The sequence below is a fragment of the Lepidochelys kempii genome, chromosome 9, assembly GCF_965140285.1.
Source record: "Lepidochelys kempii isolate rLepKem1 chromosome 9, rLepKem1.hap1, whole genome shotgun sequence".
NCBI classification, from domain to species: domain Eukaryota; kingdom Metazoa; phylum Chordata; order Testudines; family Cheloniidae; genus Lepidochelys; species Lepidochelys kempii.
In genome coordinates, this window is record NC_136388.1 from 37,384,719 (window position 1) to 37,399,438 (window position 14,720).

General features: G+C 43.7%; 1 protein-coding gene across 7 annotated transcripts in view; it reads right to left on the bottom strand.

Annotated features, from left to right (window-relative positions):
- The window catches only part of ACSL3 (acyl-CoA synthetase long chain family member 3), a 112,889-nt gene that overhangs the window by 68,691 nt on the left and 29,478 nt on the right, over positions 1-14,720 (bottom strand). For 5 of the 7 annotated variants that reach the window (XM_073359941.2, XM_073359944.2, XM_073359943.2 and 2 more), the window contains one exon: positions 6,818-6,922. The gene's annotated coding sequence lies outside the window, so the exon portion shown is untranslated. Of the gene's footprint in view, positions 1-6,817; positions 6,923-13,564; positions 13,785-14,720 lie in introns of those variants that run through there. The other 2 variants (XM_073359939.2, XM_073359940.2) reach the window with 2 other exon arrangements.

Consider the following 14,720-nt stretch of genomic DNA (forward strand, 5'->3'; position numbering starts at 1 on the left):
CGGCGAGGGAGTCCTTGCTCAGACCCTGTTGAGAACAAAACTGGTGGCATTTCCTGTTCTGTCTGGTAGTGAACAGGTCCACTTGGGGAGTTCCCCACCTTTGGAAGATCATGCAGGCTACCTCTGTATGGAGTGACCACTCGTGGTGAGAGGAAAAGTCCCTGCTGAGCTAGTCTGCCAGTGTATTCCTGATGCCGGGGAAGTGACAAGCTTCTAGGTGGATTTCGTGGCTGAATCAGAAGTTCCACAGATGGAGCACCTCCTGACAGAGAGCTGGCAAGTGCACTCCCCGTACTTGTTGATGATCAAGCTGTCTTGTCTGTCAGGACTCATACCACCTTGCTCAACAGGTGGGGCAAGACGACTCTGCACGCCAGCCGGACTGCTCGGAGCTCTTTGACGTTTATGTGTAACCGTGCCTCCTCCAGGGACCCCCCCCCAGCCAAGGTCTGAGGCGTCCGACAGCAACTCGACGGAGTGAGGAGGGCTGTCGAATGGAACCCCTTCCAGAACTGTCCTGTTGGTCCACCATTTCAGCGAGCTAAGTATAGCCTGGGGAATGGCAAAGATCTTCTCGGGACTGGGAATAGACTGTTGCCTGCCATTGTTGTAGGAGCCTGGCATGGCAGACCACATAAGTGCACACTGCCATGTGGCCCAGCAGGCACAGGCAGGCCCTGGCTGTACGCAGAGGGAATGCAGAAACTTCCACAATGAAGTTTGCCATTGTGTAGAACCTTTCCAGTGGTGGGAACGCTCTGGTGCTGATGGAGTCAAGAACCGCTCCGATGAACTCTATCCTCTGCACCAGCATTAACGTCAGCTTTTTGTCGTTCACCAGTAGGCCCAGAGAGTGGCGTGCGGCTTTAAGCACAGCGACATCCCTTTGGACTTGAGACTTGAACCACCCTTGACGAGCCAGTCATCGAGGTATGGGTAGATCTGGATAATCCGGCACCTGAGGTAAGCTGCCACCACCAACATGCACTTGGTAAACACCCTTGGTGCTGTTGCCAAGCCAAACAGGAAGACCATAAACTGGTAGTGGTGGGGCCCCACTGTCCTCAAAAGATCACTATGTGGAAGTATGTGTCCTTCAAGTTGAGGGTGGCATACCAGTCTTCCAGATCCAGGGAGGGGATACTAGAAGCCAGAGAGACCACGCGGAACTTTAGCTTCTGTTGGTACTTGTTGAGGTCTCATAGGTCCAGGATGAACCGCAGACCGCCCTTGGCCTTTGGGATTAAAAAGTACTGGGAATAGAACCCTTTGTTCCTGTACTCGAGAGGAACTTCTTCCACCACACCCAGCTGTAGTAACCCCTTTACCTCCTGCACGAGGAGACTCTCATGAGAGGGGTCACTGAAGAGTGACGGGGAAGGCAGGTGAGAAGAGGGGTAGAAAGGAACTGGAGAATATAACCCTATTCCACTGTGTTGAGGACCCAGCGGTCCAAAGTTATAGTGGTCCATGCCAGGAGGAAAGGGGAAAGGCAGTCGGAGAACACTGGGAAAGATGGATCTAGGGAATAGTCTGGTAGGTTGCCCTTGGGAACACCCTCAAAACAACCGGTTGGCAATCTGCTCATTACGGGTTGAGCCCGACTGGGCTGAGGATGGAGGCAGGTGGCTCGGGTGGAGCTTGTAACCCTTGTCTTGTTTATGGGGCTGGCCCTGCCGAGGCTGGCTCCCCAGCCCTGAGGCTGCTGTGGTTTGAACCTCTTACACGCTGGGGCTGGGACGTAGAGACCCAAGGTTTTCAGGGTGGTGCAAGAATCCTTGAGGCGATGCAACTTGCTGTCTTGTTTGCTCCGCAAATAGGGCCCCACCGTCGAAGTCCTGACTTCTGGGCCTTGGAGGACAACCCAGAGAGGACCAGCCAAGAGACTCACTGTGTGGAGACAGAGGAAGCCATGGTGCGGGCAGCAGCATCCGATGCCACCTGGAGGGCTGCCCTGGCCGCAGTCGTGCCCTCATCGAGGACTGCTCGGAACTCCTTCTTGGAAGCCTTGGGGAGCAACCCTTTGAACATAGCCATGGCTTGCCACTTATTAAAGTCATATCAGCCAATGAAGGCTTGGTGGTTGGCCACTCTCAGCTGAAGGCTGGAAGACGAATAAACCTTACATCCAAAAGAGATCCAGCCTCCTCGAGTCTTTATTTTTGGGTGCGGCCCCAGGTTGTCCCTGTCTCTCCTTGTGGTTAACCGCCTCAACCACAAGGGAATTACGGGGCTGGGTGGGAGTACAAGTACTTGTGCCCTTTGGTCAGCACGAAGTACTTGTGTTCGGTCCTTTTAAAGATATGGACCTGGGAAGAGGGGGTCTGTCACAAGGAATTAATGATTTTGGAAACCCCTTCATGAAAGGATAGAGCCACCCTGGCAGGAGCTGAGGACATCGAACAGAGTCTGAGGGCTCTTCAAATTCCTCTGCCTGAAGCCCCAGGTTAGAAGCAACCCTCTTCAAAAATTCCTGGTGCGCTTTGGCGTCATCCTGAGGAACTGGGTGACGGGGCTCCCGTTATAGCCTCATCCAGCAACGACAAGGATGATGCCAGTACCATGGCAACCTCCACGTCCATTGGTAGTCCAGCAGCTTGCTCCCCTGGGTCCTCCTCTCCAAGCACAGGAGAGGGACGGGATACTGAGGCTGCTGGCCTCTCCGAGGCTCCCAACACCAATAGGGCAGCCTGGGAAGGTTGGGTGAACCCCCGTGGGTTCCATGGATACCATGGTGCCGGCCACTGCGCTTGGGGCCGTGGGACAGATTTCAGTGCCGATAATGTAGATGGCACTGCCAGTACCAGAGCTTATCCGCAGGCAGGGGACCTTGCTCTGAGCCGGAGCTACCAGTGGAGCGATTGGTACCGGACAACCAGGATTGGGCTGAACGGTGGCTCTTGTCCAACCGGGACCAGTCACTGCGTCCTAAAGTCGACCTGTCCGAGTGAGACTGTCTCTGTTGGGCTCCCGGGGAGCAACGGCGTTTGGAGGATCTGCGTCGGATACCCGACGAGCCATGCCTCACACTACTCGACCGGTATGTCTAACAGGACCAGGAGCTATTACGGGCCAGTTGCCAGGAGTATCGTCCTCAGTAGGGCAGCCTCTTTCTTGGAGCCAGGCAACAACGGCCCAGCGATCGGTGATCCCTAGTGTCTGATCAGTGCCTCAGAGTGTCTGCGCCAATCTACCGGCGAGGTACACCTTGAGTCCCTCGATCGGTGCCCCCAGTGGGGGGGACCGAAGAGGGCTCCACTAAGCCTGCCTCTTCAGTCCTGAGGTGTGACGGCTTCGGGCGAGCGAATGAAGGCGGGATATCCCTCTCGATGGGGATCGGTATTGCTGAGGCAGAAACACACGCATATGTCCCAACGCAGGTTTTCCCCGAGAGGGATACCATGGGAGCCGGTGTGGGCAACACCGGGAGCGTCAGGATCTCTTGAGCTGCTATAAGAGCTTTGGGCATCGATGAGACCTGAAGCTGGCTAGGGCCTGCACCGCTATCCGGGCTCGCAGGCAAAGCATGGGATGGGCTGCACTGCTCGACTTGAGCTGGGGCCTGACTTCTGGAATGGTGGTTGAATTATGAAGGGACATATGAATCTTTAGCACATCTGGCATGTAAATATCTTGCAATGCTAGCTACAACTGTGCTATACGAACACCTGTTCTCACTTTCAGGTGACACTGTAAACAAGCGGGCAGTATTATCTCCTGCAAATGTAAACAAATTTGTTTGTCTGAGCAATTGGCTGAACAAGAAGTAGGACTTAGTGGACTTGTAGGCTCTGAAGTTTGATATTGTTTTGGTTTTAAGTGCAGTTATGTAACAACAACAAAAATCTACATTTTTAAATTGCACTTTCACAAAGAGATTGCACTATGGTATTTTTAGGAGGTGAATTGAAAAAGACTATTTTGTTTTTTTACAGTGAAAATACTTGTAATAAAAAAATATAAAGTGATCATTGTACACTTTGTATTCTGTGTTGTAATTTAAATCAATATATTTGAAAATTTAGAAAACATCCAAAAATATTTAAATAAATGATATTCTATTATTGTTTAACAGTGCGATTAATCACCATTAATTTTTTAATCGGTTGACAGCTCTACTTAATCTCTTTACTTCAGTTTCTCCTTCAGTAAAATGAGGACACCACTACTTACAATTGCCTACACCAAAAGGGTGTTGTGAAGATTAACTGTTTGTAAAAGTAATTTTGCATTTACAAAATTCTGTAGCACTGATATAATTCAAACAGGAAAAACAAAGAATAGCTTTTGCAAAACAGATGGTTGCTGCAGAGGCCAATAGAGCTTCAAGTGTTTTATCTTTACAATTTTCTGGGGGATGACAGAATGCTTAACAAGCGTGACAACTACAGCATCCACTTTTGGTAATTTGGCAGTCAGCATTTAACTTTAGTACAGTATAGATTTTTTGTGCTTGTTTAATGAGAGATATTACCACTCCAATTTGAAAACATCTTCCAAGAGGGAATGAAAGAAAATCCATAGTTCCTTTCTGAAGGAAGGAGGGAAGTAATATTTTAGTAGTCAGTCATACTAAAATGATCGCAAAAAGAAAAGGAGTACTTATGGCACTTTAGAGACTAACCAATTTATTGAGCATAAGCTTTCGTGAGCTACAGCTCACTTCATCGGATGATCTAAATGATCTCATTTGCAAGATGGAAATTCTTGCAGAAGATAAACTGTGACAAAAGGAACTTTTGTTGGCAACATAGAGATTCTGTCTCTTTCCTTGCATGGCTAAAAGGTGGGTAAAAAAAAACAAACAAACACACATGATACTTTCACTCCTCGTTTGTTTTTCCTTCAGCAGTTTGTCTCCCACACTGACAGGAAAAGGGATCTTAGGCAGCGAATTAAATAGGAGCACTGGTTCTGCATGATTAAACATGGCAACATTTTCAGCACAATTGGATTAACATCATCCCCAACAGATAAACATTTGCCTTAGCCATACAGACCATGGGCCCTTTGTCTCCTGAGCAAAAATGTCAATGAAGCTACCAGAGGAAATAGGGGAAAGCCTCACATCAACTACTCCTGCAACATCCACCTTGTGACTGAAGAAAGCATGTATCACCATAAGAACATAAGAATGGCCCTACTGGGTCAGACCAAAGGTCCATCCAGCCCAGTCTCCTGTCTTCCAACAGTGGCCAGTGCCAGGTGCCCCAGAAGGAATGAACAGAACAGGTAACCATCAAGTGATCCATCCCCTGTCGCTCATTCCCAGCTTCTGGCAAACAGAGGCTAGGGACACCATTCCTGCCCATCCTGGCTAATACCCATAGATGGACAGTGATTCTTGAGCAGATGGTCATATTTATAGGTAAAGCAAACAGATGTTTATATTTTTCCACTGGAAAAATATCTGAATTGTTATCTCCAACCCAGGGACCACTCACGTGGGTATGTTATTGAGCCAGCTCCCCTTTTTGCCAGGTTAATGGCAATTAAGAAGGCCTTACAGAACACAATCCAATCTCAGAACTGATGGACTGTCAGCTAGAGGAGATATGGGCCTATTCCTTCCTGATGATTTATTCAGGATATGATGGCCTAACTGTTCACTTGAATCAAAACCGGTTTGTGAGATACCAAGACTCTAAAAGACGCTCAGTGCACAGAGCACTGTCCCCATCTTCAAACAAGCATTTAAGGACATTTTTCAGGAGACTCCAAACTCTTGTAGGTTCTTTATTCCTGATAATGATGTGGGAGGAGGAAAGAATCCAGTTTCACTGTGAAGAGGCCAAGTTGAGTTTCTAGGGCTAGCAATTACCAAAAAAAAAAAAACATTTTTATGTGTAGACTCAGCAATTCTTATATGAATAGAATTCTTATCTCAATGCAGCCAACCACAGAGGAATACACACTGTTGTTTTTACAGAAAAAAATCACTTCCCCTCCCCTCAAGTAGATTTCTTTAAAATCCTCTCAACAAAAACCACTTATATTGACATCTTAAAAAATGAATAAAAGATCATTTTCAATTAAGATACAAATGTTTGTAGACTAATTTGTTCTATATAACAGACTAATTTTTGAATATGAGCTTATGCTTTAACATTAGATATTCCAGAAATTCAAAGTAGGAAAATGTAACTAAATAGTTAGCAGTTGCTGAATATGAAAGCCAAATGCAATTCAGACTGTCCATTTTATATAGGACTGGTTCCAAACATCCGGCTTTGGAGTAACAAGAAGCCATATCGGTCCTGGAGTGGTAGAACTATTTCTGGAATCAGATCCTGATTATTAAGTACAAGATGCAAGATAGCTCAGCAGCATAAGTTAAAATCTTTGAGGAAAAGATGCTACTAATCAATGAAAGAACACTGCAGAAAACTTAAAGAGATAACTCTGTTTACATGCACATGCACACACAATCGCTATACAGTTGTACATGATACTTTTTGATGGAGCAGTACTGAAGTGTGAGAGAGGGAGAAAACAAGAAATCCTCCGTGTTCTCTCCTTCAGTCCTCCAAGTCAATGCAAGTCAGGCATATTTATTTTGGATCTTGGGGAAATGGGACTGGCTGTTTCCAGCGCTGATCCTTCCTTCTTAGACTATAATCTGTGATTTGTCCTGGTGATGTACTTACCATGCTAATACTATTCTACCCTTTACTTTCAAAAGTAAACTTTTGTGAAGTGGGAAAGAAATAAATCCTTACAAAAATGTGTTTACTAACTGATCTGCTTATCTTGTGACAACTACACTAGAATAAATGCACACAGAGTGTCAAAAACAAACAAACAAAAAAAAACAAACCTCATGCAACTTTTCATCGTGGCAGGTAAAGACGTGAAAGCCACTGCCAGATGCTTCAGTCCCAGCTTATCCCACAGGAGCTGTCACAGGCAAGTGTGGTGAAATCTACAGAAGAAAAATCCCAATTAAATAAGGCAATTATAAAAGTATAATATACTGTAACTGTTGTACTTTCACCCAAATCACTTTTGTAGTTTAAGATTTGTAATTTTCCAAGCAATGATATTCATGTTACATAACAATAGCAATTGAGTAACCAGATCTTTTTCAAAATTTAGCAACATTTACTAGTAGAAGTTGTATCTGGGTAAAAACAAAAGGATTAAAAATATCGTATTATTGGCTTGTTTGACTGTAGTGGGGTAGACACCTGCTCCTACCCTGAGGGGCTTAGAACAGCCCAGGAGAGGGCTGTGGCTGGGGCAAGCAGCCCAGGCTGAGTAGGGAAGTAGGCTCAGCTGGGGCCATGCCCCAATTTGGGCTCAGCTGGCCTTATAAGTAGGCAGTGAGCCAGGAGCTGAGTCACTCTCTCTCTTGCCTTTGGACACGGAGGGACCTGGCTGCTGGGAGCAGAGAGTACCTAGATTGGAGCAGGGCTGAAGAAAGGCCAAGGGAGCTGGGGAGCTCCGGCCAGGAAAATCCCAGACTGTGGCCTAGTAGAAGGCCAGGCAGGTACTGGGGTTGCAAAGGGGGCAGCCCACGGGTAGGCCGAGGCAGCAGGTCCAAACTCCTTCTTGCCAGTGATGAGTGGCTTTTACACTGCAGTCTGCCCCCGATACAAGGGGCTAGTTGGTGACTGGCAGCAGCCTTACACTGAGGGAAGGTGAGGATAGTGGGTAGGTACCCTGAGACAGTGGGTGTACTACCAGGAGCAGCCATCCAAGAGACAAGGGGCACTGGGTCTGGGAGGGACACGGGGTCAGCAGTAAGGTGGATCACCAGCCTGCAGAGGGCGCTCCAGAGCCTGGTGAGCTAATTCCTGACTAAGACCAGCTGGAGGTGCCGCAGGGGTGAGCTGGCTGCCTTACACTGACTCAATATGCTAATTGCCAGATGTGATAACACAATGGCAATACAAAATGAAATGTACAATTGCAGTGTGTGTAATAAGAAACCAAGGAAATCCTAGATTACAATCAATTCTACAGAGAGACTTGAAGAATTAGGAAGACAGTGATGGGTTTTCTCAAGAATCTGACTGAATTTTTTTTTTTTTAAATTAAGTCACATGGACTGCAGTCTCCAAACCAAGGACTGCTCTTCTCTGCTTAACAAGTTACAAGTGTCATTGAACTCCTTTTTTAAAATAGTTTAAGACAATCATGCTGAAAGTTTATTCTATTTTTACTATAACTCAGATTCTTCTCAATTCTCATGTTTCTCTACTCTAGCACCAGTTTTGGTGAGTCTACTGGGGCATGACAATGCCACAGGGACAAGATGATTCAGCTGAGTTGCAAATTATAGGCAGCGAACTCTCAAGGACTCCTGGTGTTAGTTTGCATGGTGCCTATTACAATGGGGTCCTGATGCTTCATGCAGGTCCTTAGCTGGAATCACCACAGAAATAATGATGAAGGTTGGTTGTTTTTAAACATACCATTCATCCCTGTTTAAGGGTTAACAAAAGAGCTGAGCACTGACTAAGAAAATTGTGAGGGAATTCTGAATTCATTTGGAGTGAATGCTACACTTCTGTGGAATAAAAAGTTTCATTCAACTGTTTTAAAGAACTAGAACAATGAAATCCCAGTAATTGTCACTGGAATCTTTCTTTGTCACTAAAAAACTAACAAAATAGTAAGAGCCTCAGACAGTAAAAATTGTATCCCCTCCTCTTCAGTACCTCATCTTGAGCAGTTTTAAAGAAAATCCTATAGCAGTTTGTTGAATCCCTAGATCTTCAAACATTGGGACAGATTCTCAGCTGGAGTAAATTGACTTCAGTGGAGCTATACCAATTACGTCAGTCAATAATCTGAGTCACTGAATTATGTTCCCAATTATTCAAACTGAAGTGGGATGTCAGGCCTATATGTTTAACGTAAAGTTGGTCACAAATTTTCTGACTGAGTTTTTCCATTGGAAAATGCCAATTCAACAAAATTTGAATGTTCTGCAGAAACACATTGATTTCATCAGATCTTCCGATGTAAACCAGGTTGGTTTCCCAAGAAACCCTGTCTGGCTTTCTGACAGCTTCCCTGCCTTGCAAGCTGCCACAAAGCCCAGCAACTCTGGCTCAAGCTAGGGCTGTCATAGCTTCTAGACTCCCTGCCATAGAGAAACCGAACAGTCCTGCACCAATGGGAGCCCTGTCTGGAGCCAGGGATCTCTGGTCTGCCAGGTCTGCAACAGGGAGCCTAGAAGTACAGCTACCACGTCTCTGGGGTGCCTCATCAATTTTGTTTTGGTGCATTTAAACAAAAAACTGTTTAGATTTTTCTAAATTAACCTTTAGAATTCCCATTCTATGAGAAAATTTAAAATTGAGGTTTCTTTTGAGGGCAAATTTTTTAAAGAAATTTTGGAAGTATTAATACCCTTTTACAAGGCACTGGTAAGACCTCCTCTGGAATACTCTGTACAATTGTGGCCCTCTTTGTTCAAGAAAGATGAATTCACACTGGAACCGGCGCAAAGAAAGGTTTCTAGGATGATCAGAGAAATGGAGAGCCTATCTTATGAGAGGAGACTAAAAGAACTTGGCTTGTTTAGCCTCGCAAAACAAAAGCTGAGATGGGATATGAATGCGTTCTATAAATAGATCAGGGAGGAAGAAGAGCTATTTAAGGTAAAGGAAAATGACAAGAACAAATGAGGTGAACTGGCCATGAATAAATTTAGGCTTGAAATTAAAACATTTAGAACCATCAGTGGGATAAGGCTGTGGAACAGCATCCCAATAGGAGTTGTGGGTAAACAATCTAACTAGTTTTAAGATACAGCTTGCAAAAATTATGAATGGGATTGTATGATGGGCTTGGCGACCTTGGTCTCTTCTGGTTCTACACGTTATGTTCTTAAAAATATCATGCTTCAGGGCTTCAGCTGGTCCCCTGTAAGGGTCAGGAAGGATTCACTCCCCACAATGTATTCTGGTTTGTTTGTTTTTTTCTTCCTTCATCTGTAACATTAGGGATGGCCATGGCTGGAATGGGATAATAGACAAAAAGGGCCAGTGCTCCAAGAATTCTCAGTACCATCTCATTCTCAGGTGCGCGGCTGGTGGGTCTTGCTCACATGTTCAGGACCTAACTAACTGCCATATCTGGCATCTGGAAGGAATTCTTCACCAGGTCAGAATGGCAAGGGCCTCAGGGAGGTTCACCTTCCTCTGTAGCATGGAGTGCAGGTTCCTTTCCAGGACAATCTGGGTTTATCTCACTTAGTGAATTCCATGCCATTGCAGAGATCTTGGGCATTGGTGCACCTCCATCCCTCTTGTTCTCTGCCTGTGGCATAGAACAGTTTAGTCTCCTGAGGACTGTAATACTTCAGACAAGTATTGGGCTTGATGGTCTTGGCTGGGTGGTCTTTAGTAGTCTGTAATATACAGGTCAGGCTGGATGATCTGGTGGTCCCTTCTGGCCTTATATTCTATGACTCTAGGTATGAGGACCTGTTTTGACTAAGTAATGTAGATATTACACAAGGAGTAGAGAGATTTGGGTGGAATACAAAGGAAACAAAAGTCCTTTAGGGCTCAACATGCCAAATTGGATTTAAAAATATTTACTGTTTCAGGCACTTGCCATAACAGCTATGATTTGCCTTACAATGCAACGGGATTGATCCCCAGTGAAGACTACAGGTGTCATTGAAGACATACATTTGGTCTCCACTATCTTTATTACCACTGATTATGCACAAGATGGGGACCAAAAAGAAAACAGCATCACTGTCAAAACTTAAGGGGAATTCATAAACTATTAGACAAAATATTTTTACTTTAGACACTGAAATTAGTGAGACATGATCAGCATGGAATCCCATATATTTTAGTTTACATGCCACTTTTCAGGGTAGACCAGAATTTAAACACTGTTTACCTTTAAAAGTCAGGCCAGGATAGCCATAGGAATTTTGCCTACTCTACAGTTTTGCGAGCATAGCTATGCTGGGAAGGACATAGCTCTGCCTGCAAAACTTCTAAGTGTAGACCAGTCCCAGGAAACATGTAGATTTTTCATCATTGTCCTACATCTAGTGTAGTTGTTCAGACAGAACAGAGTGAGAGAGAAACACTACCACAACGACTTGGTAGCATTTACCACCCACTTTACCCTGGGGTAAAATGGCTGCAGATACAGAACAATTATGAAGTAGGTGTAATTACTGAAGACTTTGCCAATATAGAGATTACATCAACAGTTAGAAATTATGAAATTTCACATTGACAAACTAAAATCAAAAGGGTTTCTCCCCTCTTCCTTTTTAGCAGGATAAACCTTTTAAAATGCAATTTTTTTTAAAAAAAAGAATTATTTGAAGGAACATATTTTCAAAATCAGGACATCAAGTACATTTCACAGATGCGTATACAAAAAAGGTATATATCCAATATGATTTGAACACAAACGTAAAGTATTCAGTTCATCCATGCTATGTTACTTTACACCTGAAGAGAACTGCCCCCACAAAATCTGAGTTCATAAAACGCATTGTAACGTAATAAAAATACTCATCGTTCATGGTCACCTACAAAGTCATGAAAGTCAAGAGGTTTGAAACAATATTAATCACATGCATGCAGATTGTCAAGGAGCCAGTGAGGCAACAATCAAAATTAGCTTTTTTACATTCCCCCTCAAATCTTTCAGTTCATGGACACGAAGGAAATATTTCCAGCTACTGCTGAGGAAGAGTTTGTAATGCATAATTATTACTTTTAGTAAACATGAAGTTTTTATTTATTATCCCTTTAGGTAAATACTGATTCTTGCTTTAAACTTTACATTTGTAATCAATTTAGTCAGCAAATTTACACATTTTCCCTGTTTGGGAATCTGTAAACACTGTTACAGATTAGTTCATTAGCCATATCTGTGGAAATTATTATTTTGTACAAAAGAATTTCAGCTTATGGGTGGCTTACTGTTCGCTCAAAGTACTCAATGTTCTAGATGTTATCACTGGTTACCTAACTCACATCATTTTGTCTCTGTACCCTTATTAGATGACCTAACACAAACCCACAGAAAGATTTCAAGATGGCCACACAAGTACAATTTTGGTTCCAATATACATTTGCATGAATATTCATAAAGCTTTCAAATTCAGTGAACCTTGCAAACAAAAATTAATTTGCTTTTTATGAACGTTGACAGAAAGCAAAGAAAAGGGGTTGAGAGTATAGGTTTTATTTGAAAGAGCATTTGAATATTTTTTTGATTTATTCACCTAGATCTATTTTTAAATAATTAACCAAGTCAATATAAACACTTGTAATACACAAATTTAAATCTAAAAAAGTTTGTCTCTACTAGTTTCCACCTGCATTTTCACTGCCTCCTTTAAGTAGTGACCTACTGCAGCATTTCATTCTACTATATTTCCGCTGAAATCCCCCATTAGCTAGCCAAAACATTTTAGTTAATTTCCAGCAAGTATTTATTACCAAGAGGTGATGCAGTGATAGACAAGATATACTATTTAAGTCATGATTTATATTAGCAACACCATATTTAATTTGATTACTTTGATATTTCACTCAAATCCATTTTACTTAAGCTTAATTATTAAATTCACATATTAAGAATACCACATTAAGAAGTTTCAGCACAATATTTTAATACTTGGAAATTATTCTTCTAAGTGGACAGACACTTGAAAAAACTGAGTTTGACATTTTGAGATGGGATAGAGATTGAGAGTGATTGTAGTCACGTGTCAGCCACTTAAGTTTTTGGGGAGAGGGGAAGCAAACTGCACTGGGTATACTTTCCCAGTGTTTTAAGGTATAACCAACATCGCATTTGCTAATGCGATTCTTAAACCAACCAACCAATTTCAGCCAACATGCAGTGAAATTTACTGTTTTACTGAACTTTTAAAAATGTATTAGTCTAATTCCTGGTTTTAAATTCCTCTTTTTGGACTTAAAATACATTCTTGCTTAGTTCACAGTTTATTGTCTTTGTGGTAAAATTCTCATATGCTCTCTCTTTTCTAGTCAGTACATACAAGTAGGAAACAGATAGAAAAGTGACTTATTTTACCAGGGAAATTGCTCTAAATACACTGAGGTAAAAAGGGCCTCTAGTATGATGGATGTCCTCTGGAAATAATCTTTTCTTCAAACTACCCAGGTCTGGGCTGATGCCCAGTCTTGAAATATGAACTAAACCATGTATTTTTAAAAAGACTTCCTCATAACTGTTTAAAAAATGTTTTCTTATTAAAAAGAACCGAACAACGTCAAAACATTTCACTGATACACACAGCAGGATTTCCCTCCCCAGGAAATGGGAGAAAGTATTTAGTCACTGTCCTTGAATGATGGCCGGGGCACAGGGTCCGTTTTTCTGAATTCTGCCGCAAGCACACCCTTACAGAAGTGAAAGGAAATTGAAGGCAAGGAGCCGAGAAGATCTCGGAACTAGAAGCCGGGGACAAACTACGCTTGTCTCCACCGCTAGAGAGGGTAACTGAACCCCGGTCCCTCCGCTTCCCACTGTGCCCCGGCTGCCCAACGATCTTTTACCCTGCAATCGCTTAAAAGGTCTGTGCGCCTCAGCCACTGACCTTACCTGCGGCCCTCTTCCGAGGAGCCCACTCGCGTTCCCACACACACCCCCGCGAAGTCTGGCAAGCAGCTCCCACAACTGCCATTCATGTAATGGAGATCGGGGTTAACAGCAGCTCTAAGCTAGGCAGCGTCTCCGTAGCAACGGAAAATCTGCTTTGTGACGCGTTCACACGCGCCCGCTTCCCTCCTGTCCCTAGCCCCCACCCCACCTGTGACCCGACAAAGGCAGTTGGTCTTCCTTACACGTAGCTGCTGCAAGTTGTGCTGGTGCTAAGGTCTATCCAATTGTCTTCAGAGGAGTCCTAGCGCCCACCCCCCGCTCCGATCCCCTCAGTCATTTCCCTGTAATTTCTAGAATGCTGGCATTAGCTCCCGGATCCTTTACGTACAGGAACCCCCCTTTCTCTCTCTCCTCCTCATGGCTTGTGCTCTGCGTGGTGCCTCCATTAACAAATTACGAACAGAGACAGTTATTTCAGAACCTGAGGGTAATAAATGCCTCCCTGAAACACAGAAAAACCAATTCACGGCTTCAAACAAAACATTAAAACACCGCTTTAAAATTAATTCCCCAACTGAGCGAGTTTGGGACAGGTCTGCTGTTGTTTACAGGCTTGAAGCTTCTGTCAGTGTTGCAACATACCCTAAGCTATCATCAAGCTTAGGAAGTGGGAAGACTGCCAAAGTCACTTCCAATCAACAATAAATACTTAAAACAATTCTATCTGACCATACATAGGCTATTCAGATTTAACAAAAACCCTTCAGTAAGGGGAGCTCGCTCGCTCTGAAGAGCAGGAAAGTATATTGTAGCTACAACTGAGAAAGTGATCTGCAGTCAAGAAGCTACCCGGCTTTCACAATCCTTGCCAACTGGATACCCTGATCCTCATAATGGAAATTTCTCTGCACCCTCCTCAACCCCTACTTTCTCATTGTAAGAGCTGAACCAAATAAAATGGTTAGAAGACTTTCTACCCCTCCCCAGCACCCTGTGCATGTGTGTGAAACTATTAGTTCACCTTGGAAAAAGGTACATACAAAGGACAAAAGTCACTACACATTTCAGACTTGTTTTTCCTAAAGACATTAAAGCAAGTCTTGCACAGATACTCTGCTTAGTTGAGGACATTTAAAGAACAATCATATTTA